At 41.4% G+C, this 5,847-nt stretch overlaps 1 pseudogene across 1 annotated transcript; it reads left to right on the top strand.

Annotated features, from left to right (window-relative positions):
- The first annotated feature begins 4,960 nt into the window (after nucleotides 1-4,960).
- On the top strand, nucleotides 4,961-5,598 carry LOC311183179 (GTP-binding nuclear protein Ran-like; annotated as a pseudogene). Its single transcript has one exon. The product of its transcript is annotated as a GTP-binding nuclear protein Ran-like (transcript).
- The last annotated feature ends 249 nt before the right edge of the window (nucleotides 5,599-5,847 follow it).

Below are 5,847 nucleotides of genomic sequence, written 5' to 3'. Positions count from 1 at the left end.
AGGAAGAAGCTATTTCTTCCTGCTAAGAAACCTAATAGCAAGGCAAGCAACATGTCAGGAAGTAGTGTTCTTTAGCAGAGGAAATGCTTATGACTCTTTGACCCTCAAGGAATACATAAAGGAAGATTTCCTTCCTCCTCTTCTCCCCCATGACCTGCTTACTCCATTTAAGGTGGGATGAGAAAAGCGACTTCAGGCAGCGGGTGGAAGCTGGGGACCCAGGAAACTGGGGATTGATTTCCCCAAGCATCAGCAGCATGTTAAACTCAAACCGAGAGCTGAATTTCCAGCCAGGACCTCTACAGCTTCACGCAAAGATAAACATTGAAGGGGTGTGCCTGCCCAACCTCCAGGTGGTAGTGCAATTCGTACCTTCTCCCCAAACACGTATGTTCACAAATCTCCAGATTCCAATTGGGAGTAGGAGGCACAGAGTGGAAAGGCAGGTCAATCAGATACTTAGAGACGAAACAACCCAGGTGTGAGGCCAGAGGCCAGGTGGCTCTGCATGAAAGGTAGCAGTTTTTGTTTATCTAGAAAATGCATAAGGGAAAGCCTGACATACTCAAGGTACCTTCTCTATTCTGTTCATCCGAACTAAAAATTCAACTCCACATGTCACTGGAGAGAGATGGGATTTTACAATGTATCACAGATACCAATGCTTACCAAAATCTTACTCTTCACAAAATATCCGAGGAGAGAGACTAGTCAGGTAAGTTTTCATAGGAGAGGTACTAAAGGGAATTCAAGAGTATGCACAATTCAGTTTTAGCATTTCCAAAACTTTGCTCCACAAAATTCCTGGGGTTCCACAGGCAGAATAGATGAGGAAATGTCACGTATGATTCCCCCTCATGAAAATGCATAATGCCTGTGAGCATTTTACAGGTAGATGGGTGGGTGGGTGGGTGGGTGGGTGGATGGATAAATTAAAATCTCTGTATCAAACAGGTGACAGAAATCAAGTGTTGGCAAGAATGTAGCAAAAAGGGAACACTTACTTGTTAGCTATTATCAAGAAGGTAATTTGGTGCAGCCCTTTTAACTGCAAAAGGGGTTCTCATATGGTAGAACTACCATATGAGCCCACACTAATTCCACTTGGGATAAATATATGAAGGAAATGAAATCACTAGCTCCAGATGTCTGCAGCACTATTTACAATAGCCAAGACAAGGAAGGAGCCCAAGTGTCCATCAGTGGATAAAAAGATGAAGAAAATATGACATATAGGATGGAATATTACTTTTTTACAGCCATAAAAAAGAAGGAAAGGGGCCTCCCTGGTGGCACAAGGGTTTAAACACAGCACTATGAAGCTATCCTCAGCCTCTGTAGCACAAGTTCGATCCCACAGCCAGCCAGGAGCTACCCACATGGCCCAGCAGACCTCTCCTGTCTTGCCTACTGCTCCCCTCAGCAGTGTATTTCAGTCAGTCTGCCTGTTCTGCTCCCCACTCTGTCTCTGGTAAATCTTCTCTCCCCCCACACCATTGGCCTGTACCCCAGTCTTATATGCATAAATAAGTAAATCTTTAAAAAAAGAAGGAAAAGTTACCATTTTTAACAACATAGATGAAACTCAAGGCATAATGCTAAGTGAAATAAGACAAAGACAAATGCTATATGATTTCACTTATGTGTTGAATCTTAAGAAACCAAACCTATAAAAACAAAGAACAGATTGGTGGTTGCCAGGAAGGAAGGATGGGAGTAAGGGAAATAGGTGAAGTTGTTCAAAGCTTACAAACATCCAGGTATAAGATGAATGAATTCTGGGGATATAATACACAGTATAGTGACTGTAGTTAACAATACCGTATTTTAAACTCGAAAATTGCTAAGCACAAATTTTTAAAGTTCTCAACACACATATGCATACAAATTCTAATTATGTGGGGTGTTTGTACCTTATTGTGGTAACCATTTTGCAATATATACATATAACAAACCACTATATAGTATACCACAAATGTATACAATGTTACATGTCAACTATATATCAATAAAACTAAATTAAAATCACTAGCCCCTAGTTGGCTGCATCTACGTATACCCACCTGGAACCTTTCCATTGCCAAGAGTTCACTTTGTGAGTTTTAAGTAACTCCTGCAGCAGCCACCTTGGAGACAGCTGATGTTCTTTGATGTTTAATAGTCTGCCAATCTAAGGTCTCTCACATATATTTAAAAGCTTGTATCTGTTTGACACCTGCAGCTAAGCAGACCCAGAAGAGCTAAATAACAATTTCAGCATTAGGGATAACAAGCATTTACAGTAGATGCTTCTTACAATAAACCTTCTCTGGAGGAGGATGGCATCTGTTTAAGTAGAATTCCAGGGACCACTACAATTCCTAGCACATACTCAATACCAATATTGTGTGTTGAAGAATGAATTTCAAACCTTCTCTCTGAGATTGAATTTGCAGACACAAGTGCCAAGAAGCAGTCACTTTTCAGCTACTCTCATGCTTGCTTGAAGAAGAAATCTCAGAGAGATGGGTGTACTTCGAATTTACATTAAAGTCTATTTGTTCCTAGATATCTATGACTGTCAGAAATTGATCTTCTATACTTCTGGACTTTTCCAATTTCAAGGAATTCAGTAAAATCACTGAATTCAGTTCTACACTTAATCTACAATTCCCAGTAGACTCATGTCATGAATCTCCGATTGTGATATGTAAGACCTCTAAATGGTTCTCTTAATCACTTATTTGCTGACATTTCAAATAAATGATATCCACGCATAGATCTGAACCCAGGCCTTTCCTTCCCAGAATCAAAGAAATGGTTGAGCAAAAGCAGCCAGTGAAATGAATAAAAGCAAATGGAGAGATGGCATAATTGTTTGACTCTTGTTTCACAGAACAGTGTGCCCATGGTTGCCTGGCTCTCCTCAGCATAGCCCGGTGTAAGGTCAGGAAGAACAAACTGAGCAGGTTTTTTGATCCAGCAGACCAGGTAAAGGAGGAGTCAGAGTCCTTAGTGGTTTTTTGCAGGTCTTTTATTGGGGAGGAGTCCTGGAGCCCTCAGGGGTTTTGCAGGTCTTTTATTTAGATTTACTAGGCACATGGCAGGCAGGAGTGCTGGGGGGCCGGGAGGCTGGCAGTCCTCCCAGCCCCCAGCAAATCCTCACTCTATCTGGGCTCTCCGGCCTTCTCTCTGCTTCTCTTCTTCTCTTGGCTTCCGTTCATTCTTGGCTTCTGCTGGCATCCCCGTAACACCACCCTTAAAAACTCAGTCTCTTAGCCCAGGTGTACCCACTCCAGGTGCCCGCCATCAGGCATGCATTCAGGACCACAGGGTTCCCTCATCTATCCTAATGGCGGGAGGGCAGAAAAGCCTGATACTTTTACCTTACCCTACAACCAGGCTCCCTGCTCACTCCCTGCACAGGAAAGGCAGCCAGATAGGGAGAGGAGACTCGCTGTGAACACTGCACACACAGTCAGTACCCACACCCACTCCCTTCCCCAGTCCATTCCCCTCTTAAAACAGACATTCTGCACCATAGTGAGGAGGTACTTCATGCCACAGATCTGTATGCTTAAACATGTTTAAGATGGTAAACCTTATGTTGTATATATTTTACCACAACGTTTAATTTAATTTTTTTAAGTTTTTTGTTTAAAGATCCATTTATTTATGCATACAAGAGCTGGGGTGCAGGCCAAAGATTCGGGGGGTAAGAGGATCCACCAGAGACAGAGTGGGGAACAGAACAGGCAGACTGACTGAAATACTAGCTGAGGGGAGCAACGGGCAAGACAGGAGAGGTCTGCTGATAGGTGGGTTGCTCCCTGGCCAGCGGGGGATCAAACTCGTGCTACAGAGACTGCGTATTGCTTCATAGTGTGGTGTTTAATCCCTTTTGCCACCAGGGAGGCCCTTACCACAACATTTTAAAGTGAAAAAAGAAATGTACTCACCAGTTGAAGAGCAAATCTAGCACCTATAATACATTTGTAAATAAGTAAGTCCTTCTATAATAACAATAATAGCTACCATTTATTGAACCCTCATTTAATGGTCTCATTGAAACACAATCTATTCTTATAACAACCCTCTGTGGTCAATAGTAATATTGTCTCCATTTATAAATAAAGAAACTGAGGCCCATGGAGATGTGAAGTCACCTGCCCAAATCACACAGTAGTAAAACGAATGTACCAAGAGACCCTAAAGAAATAGAAGGCAATTTATAAATTAATTAAATTGCAATTTTTTTCCTGTGATAATTTTTTTAATTTTATTTTATTTTTATATTCCCCATACAATTGCAACCCCCTTATTTTGACTCCAAGCCCTTCCTTCCCCACGCCCCTCCCCCCCACAGTATGTCCCTGGTTATCGGCAGTCCACAAAAATGTTCACTTCTGCTAAGTCATCAAAATGTGTACCACAGAGGCTAAATCTACTGAAGATTCAAATCAACATTATCATGGCTAATTTTTGTTTTCTTTTGATTTTTTTTTTTATCATGGCAGTTTTGCAGCATTTCTGACACTGCAGACACTTAGCATTCCAAAAATGATCAGAAGTGCTAATTCTCCTTCAAAACACACTTCAGAACATTTCATTTATAGTCCTTTATGTGGCCTACACATGGTGTCTAATGGATACTCTGAGCTGACCAGTCTTCCCTTCTCTCCCCTCCTCCAGTGTTGTTCCCTTCCATTTCTGGACCATATGTATTGACTATTTCACCCAAACAAATTCCACTGGGTTCTCTGGAATTTTAAAAAACATACAAATGATACCCACAAGACAGACAGAAAGACTATAAGAAGAGACAATAGGAGCAAATCAAATCAAAGAATACTCAGCAAGACAAAAAAAAAAAAAAATGCAGCCACATGTGCCAGCTCCATTTCCAGGCATTTAAGTTGTGCTTCTACCATCTTTCCAGCTCTAAATGAGATGCACCAGAGATGTCTCTGGAAGTAACACTATGATGGCCACCCAAGGAGAATCCCAAGTTCAGTTAAAAATTGTATTGGTTGGTGATGGTGGTACTGGGAAAACTAATCGAGTGTTTGAGCATGAATTGTGAAATATTATTTGACCAATGAATTTGAGAAGTATATAGCTACCTCTCACTTGAGGTCCCTCCCCTAGGTTCCATACAAAGAGGACCTATGAAGTTTAGCTACTCAAGAGAAACTGGTGGAATGAGAGATTATATCCAAGTCTAGTATGCCATTATTATGTTTGATGTAACTTCAAGAGATACTTACAAGAATGTGCCTAATTGGCACAGAGATCTGGTACAAGTATGTGAATCCGAAAGCATCCTTAAGTTGTGTGGCAACAAAGTGGATATTAAGGACAGGAAATTTAAGGCAAAATCCATCATCTTCCACCAAAAGAAGAATCTAAAGTACTATGACATGTTTTCCAAAAGTAACTACAACTTTGAAAAGCCCTTTCTATGGCTTGCTAGAAAATTAATCAGATACCCTAACTTGGAGTTGGCTGCTATGCCTGCTCTTGCCCCACCAGAGGTTGTCAGCTTTGGTAGCACAGTATGGGCATGATTTAGAGGTTGAGCAGACAACTGCTGTCCCACATGAGGATGATGACCTGTGAGAGAATGAAGCTGGAGTCCGGCATCAGAAGTCCAGTTTTATAGGCTACTGTCCTGTGATGCAGGACAGGACGATGGTGCAGTGTTTGCCACTTGATTACACAGCTAAGCAGAACAAGTGCTTAGTCTTTGGGATGCTCTAGGAGATGAATAGGCTTTGGAGTGAATGTAGCAGTTTAAAAACCTTCATTTTTTGGATCTGCATATTTTGCTGTTTTGGAATACAGTTGTTTCCTTTTGAGTTTCCAATA

This window comes from Talpa europaea, assembly GCF_964194135.1.
Source record: "Talpa europaea genome assembly, chromosome: 13".
NCBI classification, from domain to species: domain Eukaryota; kingdom Metazoa; phylum Chordata; class Mammalia; order Eulipotyphla; family Talpidae; genus Talpa; species Talpa europaea.
The sequence above is the reverse complement of the archived record's forward strand: the minus strand, read 5'-3'. Positions and strand labels throughout refer to the sequence as shown.